This window comes from Canis lupus, chromosome X (genome assembly GCF_003254725.2).
Source record: "Canis lupus dingo isolate Sandy chromosome X, ASM325472v2, whole genome shotgun sequence".
Classification (NCBI taxonomy): Eukaryota; Metazoa; Chordata; class Mammalia; order Carnivora; family Canidae; genus Canis; species Canis lupus.
The window spans coordinates 40,333,293-40,352,975 of NC_064281.1; the positions used below are offsets into that span (position 1 = coordinate 40,333,293).

A 19,683-nucleotide genomic window follows, 5' to 3' on the forward strand; every position below is an offset into this window, starting at 1 on the left:
GGTTGGCTCAATGGAGATGGAGAACTTTCTCTGTAGGCCAAGCTCAGGAGTGCAGACTTTATTCCACAGGAAACAGGCCAGAGATTTCAGGTTAAGAAGGGGCATAATCAGGCCTGATTTTTAAGATTTGTTGTAGCAGAAGCGTGGAGAATGAACTGCAGGAAAGAGACACAGGATCCTAAGAGTATCATGCCTCTTGGCGGTGGGGGGTGGGGCGAAGGTGGAGTAAGGTAAAAATCACTCCTCCAACTAAGAGAAACCCTACCTTATCTCATATTCTTCCATCTCTTTGTTTTGTTCAAGTGCTAGTTATTATTTGGGTTCACACAAGTATAATCCAGAATGCTCTGAAAAGTTACCCATCCAAACCTACATATTAAGACAGATCTATAAGACAGAGACCTAGTAACCAAATACAGTTGTAAGGACTTTATCTGCATCTTAAATCAAACTAAAAAATCAACTGGGGAAATGTGAATTCACTGGATATTGGACAAAAATGAAACTACTGTCATTTCTAAGGGGTAATGAAGTATTGTGGCTATATATACATTTTTTAAGATTCTTTATCTTGGGGAGCCTGGGTGGTTCAGTCAGTTGAACATCTGACTCTTGGTTTCAGCTCAGGTCATAATCTCATGGGTTGTGAGACTGAGCCCCGCATTGGGCTCCTTGCTCAGCAAGGCATCTGCTTGAAGATTTTCTCCCTCTGTGCCCCCAATAAATAAATAAATAAATAAATCTTAGAAAAGATTATTTATCTTTTGGAGATAAATACTGAAATATTTACAAATAAAATTTGGGATTTTGGGGCACCTGGGTGGCTCAGTGGTTGTGTGTCTGCCTTTGGCCTGGGTCATGATCCCAGGGTCCTGGGATCTAGTCCCACATTGGGATCCCCGTGGGGAGCCTGCTTCTCCCTCTGCCTATGTCTCTGTCCCTCTCTCTGTCTCTCATTAATACATAAATAATCTTTTTTTTTTAATTGGGGATTTTGTGTCTGTGATATGAAAAGGAGTAGCTATGGGGAGTACGGATTAACCAAGATTGGCCATAAACTAGTAACTAATGAAACTGGATAATGGGTACACGGGTTGTAGTTTACTATACTTCTGCATGTGGGTTTTTTCACACCACAAAGCAATTCTCTGACACTAGCTGTGCATCTTACATTTCAATTCAATTCTGACACGATCTACCTGGAGGTGGCATCAGATCCCACAGGTTAAGGGCTCAATCCCCCAAGACTGATCCCTCCCTGAACCCCAGCCTCCTTCAGATGCCAATCCCAAGTCCAGGTTGTCACTTAGGCTTCTAACCAACCGCTATAGATCAGAACTACAGATCAGAGGTCCCTATAACCCTCCCCTTGGGTCCAATTAATTTGCTAGAGCAGCTCACAGGACTGAGAGAAACACCTTACTAGATCACCAGTTTATTAGAAGAGGACAGAATTCGGGAACAGCCAGATGGAAGAAATCCACTGGGCAGCCTGGGGGAAAGGTCACAGAGCTTCCAGGTCCTCTCCGAGTGGGCCACCCTCCCCCTATCTTCATGTGTTCGCAGCCCAGAAGCTCTCAGAACCCTAGCCTTTTAGGTTTTTACACAGGCTTCATTACACAGGCATAGTTGATGAAATTGTTGGCCACTGTCTGTAACTGATTCAATCTCCATTCCCTCTTCCCCTCCCCTGAAGTCAGGGGAGGGGAACCTCAAGTTCCAACCCTCTAGTCACAAGGTCAGTTCCCTGGCAACCAGCCCCCACCCACACCCAGGTGCTTTCCTAAAGTCCCCACATTAACATAAACTCGGGTGTGGTTGGAAGGGGTTTGTTAGGAAATGTCAAAACACCTTCATTGCTCAGATCACTTAGGAAATTCCGAGGCTTTTAGGAGCTCTGTGCCAGAAATAAAAACCAAATATGTATTTATTATAAATCATAATACCATCATACTATTGTCTCGACTTTTAAGGGTTTGAAAATTTCCATAACGATTTGTAAATGAACAACTTACTCCGCCCTACACGAAGACTGAAAGCAGTGATTCCAGCAGGTGTAGGTCCAGAACAGTCTTTCTATCCTTCTCCAGAAACCTGCATCCCAATCTCTTGCATACCTCTAACTGCACAGGTGCAAGCGGTAACTGTCACTCCTCCCTATGAGCATCCTCTCTCCCCCTATCCTTGTCCCTGTGCAAACCCGATCCCTGTGAGTCAGCCCCATGTCAATCACCCACAAGCAGGCACCTACTTCTACACAGTGGCAACCATTCTTCTCACGTGGATTTTTTTAACAGCCTCCTAAGCCTCCTCACACTCACCTCATGGTCCTGGATGATCTACCTCAAAACCACTGCAGGGCCAGTAATCCTAAAATAAACATCTCTGCCCTGCTTCAAGTGTTCCAGTGGCTCCTTGCCATCTAGGGTACAAAAGCCTCCATTCCTTGGCAAGGCACAGTCTGTCGATCTCTTTGTGTCGATTTAACAAGGTCCTAAGGTTTTTCTGATACCATCTCAGCAACTTCGGTTCTCACAAAGGACACCAACCCCATTTTCGAGCTGATTAAATGATTAGTGAGCAGCACAGCAGCTTCACATCTGACACCCGCAGTCACAGCAGGGGATCTCTCGAAGCAGGGTGGCCAGGCAGCCCTTACTGGAAAGCTGGGGTCACATTCAGCCGGCAGCCTCTTGGTTCCGCATTCATGCTAAGGCCTACCTGACTGTTCCCACAGGAGGTAGGACCCGAGGCTCATATAGTCAGTCACAGCAGCTGGCTGGCCAGATGGGCAAAATGTAGCCACAGAACAGAATTTTTCTCTGTGAGACTAAATTATTTAAGGCTCAAACTCAAACCCAATCAAATGGCCTTATTTTTTAAAAGGAAAAAAATATTTCATTTGAGAGAGAGAGCACAGAACACAGGAGCAGGGAGAAGGAGAGGGGCAGAGGAAGAAGCAGACTCCCTGCTGAGCAGGGAGCCCGATGTGGGACTTGATCCCAGGACCCTGAGATCATAACCTGAGCCAAAGGCAGACACTTAACCACTTAACCAACTGAGCCACCCAGGTGCCCCTCAAATGGCTTCCTTTATGTCAGAGTGACAAGTCCTAAGCAAAGGAATCCAAATGGACACTAACTACAAGAGGAGAATTTAAGTCACTAAAAAGACCTAATCTGTGGTAAAAATAACAAATAGGGACATGAATCACCCTTACTGAAGGTACTCATAAGAGGTTAGCAAAATACAAGTGGGAGTGTGGAAAATAAGCTAACCAATAGAAAGCTGAGCCCAAGATGTCTTTATCCAGCACCGTCGACCATATGGTCTATTTCTTCCTCCCAAGAGCCTCTCAGTCACTCAGGCCTGAACTATGGCTTTTGCTTGCAGAGAGATAAAGAATGTCTTTTGGCCCTCAAAGCCTTGATGCTAAGTGACACTGAACAGAACAAAGAAATCTAGGATTGGTGAGAGTCATCAATTTAATGACAACACATCCGATTGGCACCTCATCAGGTTACACATTCAACAAATATTTATTGAGCAGCTTACTACATGCCAGGCACTGGGAGTCTAGCAGTTAACAAGAATGATAAAAGTCCTGCCCTCATATGGCTCACAGTCTAATAGGGGAAAGAAGGCTTTAAGCTTATCCTGTAAAGATTCTGCTGTGTCTTTTTTTTTTAAAGTAATCTCTATACCCAATGTGGGGCTCAAACTTACAACCCTGATATCAAGAGTCCTATGTTCCATCAACTGAGTCAGCCAGGCACCCCTAAGCTTACATTCTAGTAGGGGAGAGAATGCTTTGAAAACAAGGTAAATGAATTCACTAGTGTGTTAAGTACTAGAGAGGAAAATAAAAGAGAGAAGGAGCACAGCTAGTGTGGTGGGAGGTCCTGAGATAGAACCGTGGGGGCAATTATTACAGAGCAAGCAAAGAAAAAAATGTTGAGGAAAAGAAAAGGTAACAAATGCTCATAAATATAGCAAGCTATCTTCTCAATGTCTTGCCACTATATTCCTTGCCACTTATTTTTTTCTGTGTTTTTAAAAACAAAATGCCCATGTCTTACTTAAACCAACAAAAGATAGTGTTCAGCTCATTATTTGCCAAATATATATGGAGAACTGGCTCTATGTATAAGACCACGTAAAGTGCTATAAGGAATATACCAGAAATAGTGCACAATGATTCCTGTCCTCTGAGAGCCCATAATCCAATTGAAGGCAAGCTATGCAAACAAAAAAAGCATCATGTAGACAACCCATCAACCATCCTTCCAGTTATATTACAGTAGGTGGATGTTCATGGTTCTCAGGGGAATCATCAGACAGTCAAACACTGTGTGGGCTGAGAGGTTGGTTGCCATTGACAGGCCAGTGTAACAGAAAGGAAAAGCCTGCTGTAAAATACATGTCAAAGAATAAATCAGTGGAATATGAATAAAGATATAAATGAGGCAAAAGAGGAAAAAGAAGTAAAAGAAAACACCAAAGCTTTGAGCTGAGGTGGCTGGTAAGATATGGACAGCATTTACAGAAGTGAGAATGTCCAGTGAGAAAGCTGGTATTAAAAACGGAAGATGCTGGGGCGCCTGGGTGGTGTACTTGGTTGAGTATCTGACTCTTGGTTTCGGCTTGGGTTGTGATCTCAGGTCTTGGGATCGAGCCCCAAATCAGGCTCTGTACTTGCCAACGAGTCTGTTTGAGATTCTCTTCCTCTAGACCTCCCCCTGCTCTCTCTCTCAAATAAAGAAATAAATGAAATCTTAAAAAAAAAAAAAACAGAAGGTGCTAACTCTGTCATCACATATACTGATTTCAAAGCATGGCACATTCAGGGGAAAATGGCCCAAATGATGAGAATGCTTGCCTCCAAGAAAGAGAATGGGATAAATTTCTATCCAGGGACAAAGGGAAGCCTCTTTTTCACTTGTCTTTTCTTGAAACTTTTGCATTTTGAACTATGATATGTATTATCCTATCAAAAATTCATTTAAATAAGTAACAAGTCTCAAGGCTGTATTATAGAAGTTACATACAAGACGAAATATAAAGACCTGTAGGGCAGCTATGTAAAAATGGTATCTGAAGCCATGAACCAGAGAGTGAAAGAAACTTATCAGATCAAGGACTGGACTTTGGGCACCTCCACGCTCAGGCAAACAGAACGAAAGCAGGGACAGCTGGATACATAGAAGACCCTCCTTTGTGCCAGGAAGAACCTCATCCAAAAATACTACCAAAAGCATCATGGAATGCACCTGGAATGGGGGTGGGGGACAAAAGTGAGAGTTCCCAAGATTTAAAGGCAAGAGAATGAAGTTTTCCTCAGATAGCCAGCAAAACTGCCAGATGTGACTGGCAAATGATAAGAGTAAACCAGGAGATTAGCTGCTCGCGTGCCCCGAAGAGCCTGGGAATCCCCAAACCACAAAGTGACCCAGTGGGAATGCACCTTAGATTCACCTGGGGAGAATCCAGTGCACTGTGGGGTATCCAGTTTGGAAAAATACTGTGAAAAGAAGAAAAGCAAACCTCCAAAGTCAGATGATAAGATGACTCATGTAATCACTGGCTGAAAGAAAGGATCCAGTGCCTGACCTAAACCAGTTGGAGGGAAGGGACAAAGCTGTCCCTACCGAGGAGACGGACCCATTGGCCTTTTCTAGTCTAGACAAAAGCACATCACAACCAATAGCTTCTGTTTTAATTCTGTCCTCTAAGTAATCTTCTGACAACAACTCTATGTCTGTACAGAGACATCTACACAGAGAAAACAGTCTACTCTGTCTGAATTCTGCACTCTGGTTAGGTTCAGACTCTGAGCCTGATGAACGTGAGCTTGGCCCTGAGAGTCACTCAGGCTGCTGACAGTTTCAGCTTCTGAGCAGGTGACATCATTGTCTAGAGTCTGGGCCAAGGTGAATACGACCTGTGTGGCCTCTTTCTTGCAGCCTGCCAGGCTTCTCCTGGCAACATTTGTGCCACAGGCCTTACCATCAAACAGCAAGCATCTGTTTTCCTAATTCCATTTCATAGCTCACTCCTATGATGACAGAAGTCACTGTTAGAAGCCATCAGGAGAGGCTCCCGGGTGGCTCAGTCAGTTAAGCGTCTGCCTTCAGCTCAGGTCATGATTTCGGGGTCCTGGGATCGAGCCCCACCTCTGGTCGGTGGAGGGCCTGCTTCTCCCTCTCCCCCTCCCCCTACTCATGCTCTCTCAAATAAATAAATATTTTTTTAAAAAAGCTACCAAGAAACAGCTTGGCACAAGCACTCACAAAAATCTCACATGTACAGACGTCTTCATCATTCATCATCACCTGTCCTGCTCGGACACAAAGAACTGGGCAGGATACACAGCATTAGAGGGAAAGAGGGCTGTACTTCTTCTTTCCCTCGTTCTATCCCCTCCCTCCGCCTCTGCAGCGCCCACCCCTCATTATAGTCTATGTCCAGTCCGAGGTTTGCTAAATATACATATCCACAAATATATAATGGTCTTTTGCTTCTTTTAACTTACGGAAATAGTATGATGTGGAACTAGGAAACCAGTTCGGCTGCTGGAACAGAGACCAAAGGGACCAGAGCTTACATGAGATGGGGGTCTCTCATCCCAGAGTCAGAGCATACAGTTTCCTGTGTTGAAACAGTGGCACCCCTGTCTTCCTGCTCTACCATCCATGGGTGTTGCCCTCACCATTAGGCCTGCATCTCAGGGAAAGAGAACTGAGAATGGGACAAGGAAAGGCTCTCCCCTGCCTTTTATGGGGAGTGCCTCTAAATTGTGCCCATTACTTCCACTCACACCCCACCGGCCAGGACCTAGTCACAGAGTTGCATCCGGCTGCAAGAGAGGCTAGAAAAGAAAGTCTTCTTTCAGTGCCACGTTGCGCCTCTTGTAAGGGCTTATAGGATAGGCTTTCTTTACGTGTTAGGCTCTACATTCTAAATATGACATATTTATGCACCACATTTATTAAACCATTCCCCTATTGCAAGACACATGGGTCTTTTTTTTTAATTTTTATTTATTTATGATAGTCACATCAGAGAGAGAGAGAGAGAGGCAGAGACACAGGCAGAGGGAGAAGCAGGCAGGCTCCATGCACCGGGAGCCCGACGTGGGATTCGATCCCGGGTCTCCAGGATCGCGCCCTGGGCCAAAGGCAGGCGCCAAACCGCTGCGCCACCCAGGGATCCCGATACGTGGGTCTTTTAAACACACTTTATTCACAAAGTGTCTGGATCACATCAGGAGCAATGTTCAATTAGTTCAATGGTACACTGAGGGACGGATCAGTCTCAGGTACAGGCTGGTTGTTTTATAAAGCCTTTTAAAGTCTCCTACAGCAAGTCAGAACAGAAATTGGTAATATTAAACTCTGTAGAAAGAACAGTGAAATGTATGGTCCTCCTTGACTTTCCATGATTGTAATAAAGCATTACATGCTGTGCTGGGTTTCTTGACAACTAAGAGAAAACCTTGTGTGCTGTTTGATTCACATCACCTGATGGGACCAGTTAAGAGAAATAAATGCTTGCTTGATCCTCATTCTAAAACAAATCTGTCACAAGGCTCAATTAGCAAAAAACAAAACAAAACAAAACAAAACAAACAAAAAACAAAAAACAGGTTGACCATCTTTAACAACTGCTATATAGAACATGTACAAGGCTTCTCCAGGAGGATGTTCTCCTTAGTTAACCTTTAACAAGTAGAGAACATAACATTAAAATATTTTCTTCAGAGTGTCAGGTTAGTGTCCGGCCTTATGTCAACATCCAGGTGGGATTCCTGCCTGGACAGAGACACCCAGGAGGATGTCAGGAAAGGCTGATTTTCCCCAGAACCTGGTGGCTTCCCAGTGGCTTGGTACTTTTGGAGGCATTACAATTAGTGACTCCGGCCTTATTAGGGGATTTTCCTCTCTTGTGTAGTTAACTGGAGGTTTTAAACCATTTTGGAGAAGTGAAACGATACTGGTTATTTCTGTGGGTTTTTCTCATGGCTGTCAAATACCCAAATATAGTATCTTCTTTTCATTTTTACTCATATTTGGTAGCTATTTTTTTCTAAACCACAGTTACAATACACCACCCCAGTGTTGTTTGCTTCTTCATATTACTCTATTTGTCCCAGACAGAAAAAATATGTTTTAGTACGTTAAAAGATAATAATTCTGAATCAATACATGCAGAATAAAAAAATACTTATTGAATAACTACTTTATTCTTTTAATTTTCACTGTAACTTTATGAAGTAGGGATTATTTTACAGTACTTTACAGTTGAGAAAACTAGATCTTTAAATCACTTGCCTAAGGTCACATAGCTGATCTGGTCACAGAAACTATAGGATTCGAATTCACCTTAATTCCAAAGCGAGAGCTCTTTCTGCTATTTCCTGATGCCTCCCAGATGACAAGTGAATTATAAGTAAGATTTTGTTCAGCTTTATAAATAATGTATGTGCCTATTGTAGTGAAACCCTGAATCTCCCCTCGAAACATGTAATCTGGCCATAATGAATGCATTCCCCCCAATCTTATTTCCTAGTATGCACCACAGGGAGCTCCCCGCTTGATCTGACCTGACAGGTTTCATCATTGCCTGCACACTTATAGACCACACATTCATTCAGCAAATGAGTTTTCAGCTTTTACTATCTCCTAAGCACTGTTCTAATCTTTGGGGATATGTATCAGTGAACAAAACAAATTCCTGCTCTCATGGAATTTCTTCACATTCTACTAGGAGAGAGAAACATGAGAAATAAATAAACTACATAAGAAAAGAACACAGTAAATGCTATTGCAAAAAATATATAGCAGAAAAAGGGTTAAGAAGAATAGTGTAGAGTGGAAGGCTGAGATTTTAGAAAGAACTGTTAGAAACTCTAGAACCGAAAAACATGATCTTAGAATCTTATTTCATTTTCACAGTCAATAGTAGACTAGATACAGTGGAAGAGAGAACTGTAAAACTGGAAGATAAGTTTGTTGAAGGAAAGATGCATTCACCAAGCAAATTAGTATTTCCATCTAGTATATATCAGACATTGCGCTAGATGCATTTACTCAACTTTTGTACTTGGATGAAATTTCTTTTCAAAAAAAAAATTTCTTTTCACTTGGATTAACCTCAATTCTCTAAAGCCTACCCAAGTTCCTCGTTCACATTGATATCTCATTTCTCTGAACAAATACTCTACATATTAAAATAATCAGTATTTATTTTCACCACAGATAAGCCCAGTTCTTAAATTATTCCATATCCCTAACTAGACTGTAAACTCCTTGAGAATTATTCAGGTATTGAACACATGTAAAATGTCCTATCAGAACAGATAACTATAAATGCCTTCCAGTATCTTTCTTCTCATCCTCTAATCAATCCTGTCATCAAAAAGTCAAGAAAAATAATTCCTTAACATTATCTTTAAATTACTGTCATCACTACAACAGTCTAATTTTCTAAAGTTTAACTGAATATTATACTAAGTACATCATGGACTAAAGCTATTTGGGGGGTGACTGGGGCTTAACGACAGTACACATTATCTTCCGGTTCTCGTTTTTGTCAGAGGATAAATTTCAAAGAGTAACAAACAAGATTCTCATAAAAATAGTTAGCAGACATCAAAGATATTTACTGCTTAAAAAGGAAACAAACAGAATGGTAAAGCTTGTTCCAAGGGGGAAAAGAGAGACCAGTGTATATGGCCAATGGAAGAAAGCATGCTGAAAAAAGATTGCTAAGTTAGATTTTAAAATGTTGATTTCTATGGTCTGTGTCACCCTACCCCAAATTCATACATTGAAATCCTAATCCCCAAAGATGATGGCGTAGGAAGTGGGGCCTTTGGAAGGTGCTTTAGTCATGAGGGTGAGACCCTCATGAATTGGATTGGTACTTTATAAAAGAGGTTCCAGAGATATCCCAAGCCCCTTCTTCCACATGAGGATATTATAAAAACAATGACAACAACAAATCAGTTTGACTGGTTTGGTATAGTTATAACTGGACAGCTTTTTCTTTATAATGGTTGGAGTGTTCTTAGCTCCTGGAAATGGTCACAATATTTTTAAATATTATGATCATTGGTGTCAAAATATGAGTCCAGTGATAGAAGGCGTGGTTCTGGATTGAATCAAAATTTGTGAAGGCGCCATCAGCCTTGCTTAGTTAAGAATGACAAATGTCACACAGAGTCTTTTTCTAGTCTTAAGAAGTCTTTAGATATATATACATTACCTGATTTTTTTTCCTGGCAAATAGTCCCCTAAGGTAGGCAGTGCACATCTAAGTCATATTTTGCAAAGCAAGATGCTGAAACCTAGAGCTAGTCAGTGGTCTGTTCAAATACAGGTGGGTCCTGTGGGGTTAAGTAGTGACTCAGACCCAGCCTCCTGACTCCTTAGCCAGTGCACCTATACACATCTATGCACAGACCTGAATGCACAACATCAAGTGGCTAACCGGGTAAAGCGAACGTGTGCATGACCTTAGAACATGTGCATGACCTTAGCCAGTGTTCCCTGCCTTCCTATAACATCTGGTAAAGATGTGTGTTTTTAGAGCACCTAAGCTTATCACCAATGCAAATAATGTAAGAAAGAGCTCCCTGTTGCCTGTATTACTCAGCCACTAGACATGAGAGCCCTGCGATGACTAAGGCAGGATCTTGCTCAGTAAAACAAAAGGCTCTAGCCCAGAGAGTAGGACTGCTACAATACAGGTGAGTGCTTTGAGTGTATAGAGGGGAGGAAGTAATTACCTTGCCTAAATCGGCTCTCAAACTCCCCCACTGACTCACTCTGAAAAATGCTGGAAATAGAGAGTTCTGAGGAATTGAAGTCTATTGTGAATGCACTAACTTCTCTTTCAAAATATCCAGCAGCAGTATCAGCAGATTGGAGGTCTAAATGATTTACACCCAAACAGGAAAGAATGACTCTGATATCAACAAGCAAATAATTCCCAAGTGACTTTCAAATCCTATTTGAGGCTATTTGGATGATAATTTAGTTTTTCAAAATTTATTCTTCCCTTCCTTTCTTTTGCTTGGTTTTGCTTTTGATTCTAGTTCCTTGATGTATGGGGAAGGGGAAAATATTTTGTCCTAAAGCCACTTGGCTTCCAGATAAAGCCAGAGGCCTGATAGAAAGAATAAGGGCTATCTAGAACAAATATAAAACAAAAACCCTAGGCTTGGTTCTCATCCTACATCTGGTCACATGAGCTATGCAAAAAAACACATTTACCAGAATAATCTAATTGCATTTTCCCAAAGAAATAATGAAGTAGTTGGGAAGGGGCTGTCACATTCTTCACTTCTGCAAACAGGAGCTATGTATATGACAAAAAGCAAAGTTGTAACTGCAGCCTATCCTGGAAAATACTCAAATGGTTCCTGAAGTCCTATAAAAGGGACACATATATTATCGATATGAATCATACAGGGGGTCAAATAACTACAAATTCCATATAGTACCACAAAGTGACTTTAATATTTCTTTTGTTGATTTCTATTATGTTTGGATGATAAAGGGTTTCAGTGCCATTAAGAAAAAAAAAACCCTGCTATTTAAGGAAATCTAAGCAGGACTCTTAAATCTCCTAAAAATACTAATTTAGGATCATCCCAAATTTTCATTCTCCTTAGAAACACACTTGAAATATTATTTCATTAAAGTAGGAACACAAGTCCAGTTAAAACAGCAATGAATATGGTTAGATAGAGAACAAAAGAAAAGCCATAATCAAAAAAATTATCTGAGGGAAACCAGAAAATAAGATTAAAACTTTGTGCATTTTTCTGACAAAAGCAAAATGGAAAACACGAGAATAAATGTGAATTTCCTATTCTAGCCTAAGTGTTGATAAATCACAAAATTATTTTGTTGGTCCTATGCTCTAAGAAGATTCTGTCTCACAGTTTTTATAGAAAGTGGGGAGAGGGGAGCCAAGGTCAACAATAGCTTTAAGAACATTTTTCTACAAAATGTAAAGGCATTCCACCAGTAAGTAGTCCTCAGAGAAAACTAAAGGCATAATATTAGTTTGGTACTCTACAGGCAATTCTGTGGATGGAATATTGGAGGACAATATTATATGGTCCAATCTGTCATTTCCTGATGTTTCGGCTAAAATTATTTTTTGGAAGAATTAATAAGTAATATATTTTCTAAGAATGTTCCTTTTGCAAATACTAGGCTTTTCAGCTGGGCTTCTGACATGAGCAAGATGAATGACCAACATGATTAAGGTCATTACTGAGAACTTCAACAGCTGGTCATTTAAAAGCTCTATGGAGCTACAGTTTCTAGGTGTGTCAATTGTAAGGCTATTTGTTACAATAATAAAATAAAATAATAAAAAATAAATTAAAAATCTTGATGTGTATATTCTTACCTGCTGAAGAAAGGTTCGAAAAATTACAAACAAGATTTTCCTCAGAAAATAGCTCTAGGGGTGCCTGGGTGGCTCAGTCGGTTAAGTGTCTGCCTTCTGCTCAGGTCATGATCCGGGGGTCCTGGGATCGAGCCCTACAATGGGCTCCCTGCTCAGCAGATAGCCTGTTTCTCCCTCTCCCTCTGCCTGCCACTCCCCCTGCTTATGCTCTCTTTCTCTTTCTCTGTCTGTCAAATAAATAAATAAAATCTTTGAAAAAAAAGAAAAGAAAACAGCTCTGGTTCAAACATTCACACAATTACTTCAATCTAGCACAAAAGCTTGGCATCACTGGTGGCATGTCCTTTCCCTTCCTGGTCTGCTAACCCTACCTCCCAAGCACTCTCCCTGCTCACTCCCAATCCAACTTACCCATCTTTATTCCAGTTCAAGTCTCCTGCCTGGACCTTCCACAATAATTTCTTAACTATCCTCCCTGCATCTCACCCAGTTTCCTAATTATCCACTGTCCAAAAACCACCTGACTAATTTCTCGGGATCACAAATAAGGCTAGTCATGACACAGCCCTGCTTAAAATTCTTCAGGGACTTCACTGCTAATAGAAACATGGCATTCAAGGACCACAGAGACCTAGCATCTGCCTCTCCAATTTCACTTCCTACCACCATCTGCCCCTCACACATCAACACCCGTCATCCTTAACACTTCTGAGTTCCCTGCACACACCTTACTGTCACCCTGGCAATACAGTCATCCAAGACCTCCCTCATGACATTGGCAGAGAATAAAAGGGGGAAAAATGAAGACAAGAGAAGAAAAAAGGAGAGAACCCCACCTACTGAAGCCCATCATCCAAAGAAACCCTGAAGGTCTCTGAGATGATCTCTCAAAGCAAAACGACCTATATATTTAGACTGACAAGTCTATATCCTGAATTCCCACAGCCAAATCTCTCAAAAAAAGTGACCAAAAGCATCACATGAGTAGATGTTAAAGGTGAGATCTCAGGTACATGGAAATCCAAATTTAAAAACAAATGGCCTAAACAAAGGAATTGAAATCACCATTCCCATGAGATGATCACCTCTGGTCCAAATTCACACAATGATATGAAGGTTCAAAAATATATTGTCTGTGTTTATTTATTTTTTGTAATAAATTTATTTTTATTGGTGTTCAATTTGCCAACATACAGAATAACACCCAGTGCTCATCCCGTCAAGTGCCCCCCTCAGTGCCCGTCACCCAGTCACCCCATCCCCCCGCCCTCCTCCCCTTCCACCACCCCTAGTTCGTTTCCCAGAGTTAGGAGTCTTTATGTTCTGTCTCCCTTTCTGATATTTCCCACACATTTCTTCTCCCTTCCCTTATATTCCCTTTCACTATTATTTATATTCCCCAAATGAATGAGACCATATAATGTTTGTCCTTCTCCGATTGACTTATTTCACTCAGAACCCTCCAGTTCCATCCACGTCGAAGCAAATGGTGGGTATTTGTCGTTTCTAATGGCTGAGGAATATTCCATTGTATACAAAAACCGCATTTGTCTGTGTTTATGATCTTTGTGATGGTACCTGAAGATATAGTTTGATTTAACTTTGAGTTGGTGTTACAAAATTCCAGGAAATAGTTTTCATTCTTACTAGAGTTTAATATAATAATTTGCTTAGATTCAAGTGCTCCAGTATATAAGGCTCTTCCCATTTCTAAAATTAAGTCATTTAATGAGAATTGCCAGAAAGAGACTTTACTAGTAATTCTCCAGAACGACGGCGAACACACAAGGTGTGTTTCCACTTTACCACTCTAATCAGCCAGCCAGAATGGTGGAATTTTCAAAGATGCAAATGTAATGTTATCCTGGATAGAAATTAGAGCTGCAAAAGAAGAGGAGACTGAGGGAAGAGGGCACACGCTTCAGCGTCTGGTTTCTCTGGCTTCTAAGCTAGAGGTAAATGATTCTCTGTTTTTTAAAAGTCATCCATTAAGCTTCCAAGACATAAGTTTGCTTCAAAATTCAATTTCCTGCAGAGTCATCTTCAGATGCCGCACAGTTTTAAATTATTATAATTATCACAACACAGTTTGGCTTCCAAAGTGAAGGCCCAGTACTGAGGAAAGACCCTCCGCTCCACACCTCACCACCAGCCCTCTGAGAACTATAGAGACTCTCATGTAACTGATACTTGAGCAATCATGAACAAGGCAATCAAGGGTGCCTCTCTGGACCTTATGATCTAGTGAAGGTAGGGAGAAGAGATGATGATGTATTGTGGTAAGTGCAGTTAGTCAAGGCCGCTGTTGACATTCACCAGTGAGAAGCCTTTTTTTCCCACTTTGCTTCTCACACTCTCAGTCAACATATGACTTCATGGTTTGAACTATTAACTGTCCAAATGGAGATTAAACATGGGTTTACATTCTAGTCTAAGGGTTGATAAACCAAAAATCTATTTTTTAAAAGATTTTTAGAGAGAGAGCGTGAACACGAGCAAGGAGGAGGGGCAGAGTATTTCAAGCCGGCTACTTGCTGAATGAGGAGCCCCATGCGGGGCTTAATCCCACAATCCATGAGATCATGAAACCAAGAATCAGACGTTTAACTGACTGAGCCACCCAGGTGCCCCCCAAAAATCTATTTTTGCTCCAAAATGCAAGGGTGTTCCATATAGAAGTATCCTATGAATACAGGCTTCAAAACAAACATCCTTAACTAGGATTTTCATTATGTTTTAGAATCATCACTGCCTTAATGTTTAAACATCTGTTTAAACCCTCCTATTAAGGAAGAGATGCCTGTTTATGGCTTTTGTCAATATAAAAGCAGTAATCTGTGGCTTTTATTTTTTTAAGATTTTATTTATTTATTCATAGAGACAGAGAGAGAGAGAGAGGCAGAGACACAGGCAAAGGGAGAAGCAGGCATCATACAGAGAGCCTGACGTGGGACTCGATCCAGGGTCTCTAGGATCACGCCCTGGGCTGCAGGCGGTGCTAAACCGCTGCACCACTGGGGCTTCCCTAATCTGTGGCTTTTAAAGGAACACTTTGTTTCTGTGATGATGCTTGTTAATCTCACTAACAGTTATTTCCAGAAAAATGGAGCACAATATAGAGTAATAGTTTTTCATGCACCAAGTAAGAACTGTTTCCTCCTCAAACCATAGTTACTTGAATTATTCTAAGCTTAACTGTAAAAACTAAAATTCAGTGGAGAAAAAAAAGTTTTATTAACCCCATTTATGATGCTTGATTTAGGCAGTACACATAAAGAAATGATGGATGCTGATCACAGTCTTCACGGCAGGTATACCAGTAACACCATGAAGCATGACCTGAGACAGATGATCGGAGAGCTCCAAAACTTCCTGTGTGACAAAGTTAGTCCTTCTTTGTGGTTGCAGGTCACCCTAGCAGTGGGGCTGTAATTTACTAGATGCCACACACAAGTTCTATGGTGGGCTCAAAGCAGAGGTGTTCATCCCTCCAGATGAACCTCCAGAAGGTTCATCCCTAGTAAGCTGGTAACCTTCTGTCATCTTAGGCCACCACATGGAAACAACTGATACTCACAGCTTCAGTCACAGAGTGGGACCTGTCATGCTTCATTCAATATGAAATAGGATGGTGAAGATATCAACAGCTCGATCAGTGCATTTCAGCCATCCCTGCTCAGCCAGCAGCGTGAGCAAGCTGGCATACTGTGATAAAACATCATGCTGCTGAAATGTCGACCTAGAAACCAAATCACTGCTTTGTAGCAAAGAATAAAAATCATGATGAGAAAGCCATTTTGATCTACCCATCCAGCAAAAGAAAGAAGAATAATATACATAAATCATGGCCACACATAACTGGGAGAATTCACATAAGAGGTAGTGTAATAATTCATATAAGGCTCATCTTTGAAAAGGGAATAATTTGCTTTCTTTGCTATGACTAAAGGGCCTGGGTGGGACAACCCATGTATTAACACTGAGAATTGCTTTCAAGGAAAGGCAAAAAAACTATGATAAAGTAATGTCTAAACCTCTGAGTGAGCCCCAAGTGCACACCCATTGCTCAGACCTTTGCTGAGATTTCCTCCCAAAGCAAACTCACTCCCCTCCAAAAAGGCAAAGCAGGAGACTGCAGGGGCATCACAGCTGTGGGCCCTGCAAAAGATCTAAAGATCCAAGAGAAGGGGGAAATGTAACTTCCGATCCCAGGAATTGTGAGGATGGGGTTGTCTCAATAGCAAAGGGGGGTGGTCAACAGATGTGAAGTGGGACCCCACAACTGTAATGTAGGGCTTCCCTGGTTGTGGGACAGGGAGGGGTAGAAGCCAAAGGGTAGGTGCTATCCTCACCTATGCTTCATGCTAAGGAATCCGTGCTCCAATGAGATGATCCTGGGCAGCTGTCACCTGTATGGGCATTCTCTGTGAACAGCAGAAACTCTTCCACTCATTTCCTATGAGGAAGAATGTGTACAGCAGCTAACAGAATTGGAAGGGCTCAGAGCATGGATACTGGAGCCAGACTGCCTGAGTTCAAATCCCTGCTTCGCCAGTGGCAAAGCTACTCCCATTTCTTTGTGCCTTGCTCTTCTCCTCAGTAGATGGAATTAAATGAGTCCATATTTATAAAAATACCTGGAATAGTACTTGGCACATATCAAGTGCTGTTAATTTTTTTTTGAAAATTAAATTAAATTGAAATGTTTACACAGCTAGGAAGAGCTGCTGGCCCCATTCAGACCTCTCAGCAGAGCTATATCTGGAGTTCTGGTCTCCCTTCTGCCCTAGACCATCTGCTAGAACTGCTATCAGGAGTTTCAGTGCTTTCCATGGATGCAGATGTTGACCTCTCACCTTCTTGTTGCTACAGCACTGATTCCGGTCCCCATCATCCCCAATGCAACCTCTCTAAAGGCATCTCCCCAACCTGTATGGCTAACCTTTCATTCCAAGCTGTCATGGGTTCAAGCCAGCAACGAGGCTCCCGGGCCCCAAAGAACTTTTCAGTTACTATAACATTTACTCCTTTAGAGAAGGGTATAGGACTGCAAATATACTGAGACAGAAGCTCCATCTCCATGGGAGGCGCACTGGCCACCCAAGTAGCCAGCTTCTTCTCTCCCCTCACCCACACAGCTTGTTGATACAGAGAAGCCACAGCCCCTTTTCCCACCGATTTTGTATACTACCCTCATACAAGCCAAAAGTCCACACACTCATTCACAGCTCCCCAAGCCAGGTACAGTTTCATACAACAACCGAGGCGGACACAACATCCTCCAGTTACCTTAACTCTTCTGTCTTCGTGGCCCAGAATAGGGGAGACCAAGGCCATCCTCAGGCAGGCCTAAATCAACCCAAGCCTCCATCACAAATGCCAACCCAGTTCTTAGTGAAATAGAGCCTCAGGGCTCCGATAGGGCAGCTAAGGCCCACAGTCTGTTCCCTGAATATGTTTCCTGTATTCTGCTGATCCCCATATGCTCTAACTTCAGCCACACAGCCTGACCTGGATTTTGGTGCACTGTATATACTTGTGATCTACTTAGTGTGTATCAACTCATTAGAGGCAGAAACCTTTTATTTCTTCTTCCCATACCTGGCATCCTAGCATAATCTCTTAAATACTCAAAACTCAGCAAAACATTAACTGTATTTAAGCAACTAATAAAGCTGAGTCACAATTATTCTTCTATAGTGAAGGAAAGTGATACAATATTCAAAGTTTCAATTATCTGAATGACAGTGAGGACACACAAGAAATATTCAAGACCACAAGCCTCATCCAAACCCCTCTCTCACTTCCCAGAGGAGGAAGCAGTAGCTCCGGAGGGATCATAAAGCTAATTTCTTAATAACCTCCTCCACATAGCATTCCCACAGCAGACCTTGTGAGTAGGGTCTGTATCCCTGTACAATAAATAGTCACAAAGACTTGAGTATTCAATATGACTCAATTTAGTGAAAATCGTGATTGGGCTCACTTGGGTCTTTTACGGGAAGGTTGAGATCTGTAATTAATAGACAATACCAAAATAAATACACACACACAAAACAATCAGTATGGGGGTGGGCCAAACAAGTGAAGGGGGAGGGAGATACAGGCTTCCAGTCATGGAATGAATAAGTCATGGGGATGAAAGGTACAACAGCATAAGGAATACAGTCAACGGTATCATAATAGCACTATGCAGTGCCAGATGATAGCTACCCTTGTGGGGAGCTCAGCATAACATATAGATTTGTCCATGCTTCTCCCTCTGCCTCTCCCTCTGTCTTTGCCTCTCCCTCTGTGTCTCTCATGAATACATAAAATCTTTAAAAAAACATATAGACTTGTCCAATCAGTATGTTGTACACCTGAAACTAATGTAACATTATGTGTCAACTATACTTCAACTAAAAAAACAATCAATATAAATTTAGGGATAGCCCAAAGTTTGACTTAGACAAAAATCAGCTTTGGTCTTCAGAAGTAACTGAATGTCTCTTGCAATGTCATTTTTTGTATTCCTTAACTATTCATGACCAATGGACACGGGATGGCATAGGCTGTCATCACATGTGACCAGCATAACAACATGAGTAATATAAACAAGGCATGTCCTTTGTGTTTACTATTCAGTCTATTTGTAACTTGGAGTGTAACTTATGGGTTTTATGTGTAGAAATTCTATCAGTCTCTTAAACAATAGACCCTTTATTATTCTAAGAATAAAGTACTGATTAATGACGGTGAGAGCTGTTGATTTTTATTTTATATACAAAACAGTTAACTTATTAAGAATGTATTATGATCAACAAAGAAAGTACAAACCATAAAGGAAAAAACTGATAAACTGGACTTTATCAAAATCTAAAACTTCTACTCTTCCAAAGACGGTGTTAAGGAAATGAAAAGACAGGCCACAGGAAGAAAATACCATGAACCACTTATCTGACAAGGGATTTGTATCCCCAAAAATATTAAAAATGCAGCTCAATAATACCAAAAAGAAAAAAAAGATTTAAAATGGACCAAAAGTATGAACAGAGCACCATAGAAGGTACACAGATGGCAAATAGGCATAAGTAAAGATATTCCATAAGGGAGGTGGGGGGGAGGGATGGGTGAAATAGGTTATGAGCATTAAGGAGTACACTTGTCATGATGAACACTGCGTAACGGATACAATTGTTGAATCAGTATACCGCACACCTGAAATTAATATAACACTATACGTTAACTATACTGGAATTTAAAATACAATTTTAT

General features: G+C 41.4%; 1 protein-coding gene and 1 long non-coding RNA gene across 4 annotated transcripts in view; one reads left to right on the forward strand and one right to left on the reverse strand.

Annotated features, from left to right (window-relative positions):
- Window positions 1-16,337, forward strand: part of LOC112673265 (uncharacterized) — a 32,390-nt gene extending 16,053 nt beyond the window's left edge. The window contains exon 3 of the long non-coding RNA XR_007409474.1: window positions 15,689-16,337. This is a non-coding gene — a long non-coding RNA (uncharacterized LOC112673265). The remainder of the gene's footprint in view (window positions 1-15,688) is intronic.
- The window catches only part of SLC9A7 (solute carrier family 9 member A7), a 148,879-nt gene that overhangs the window by 95,220 nt on the left and 33,976 nt on the right, over window positions 1-19,683 (reverse strand). The window lies entirely within an intron of this gene.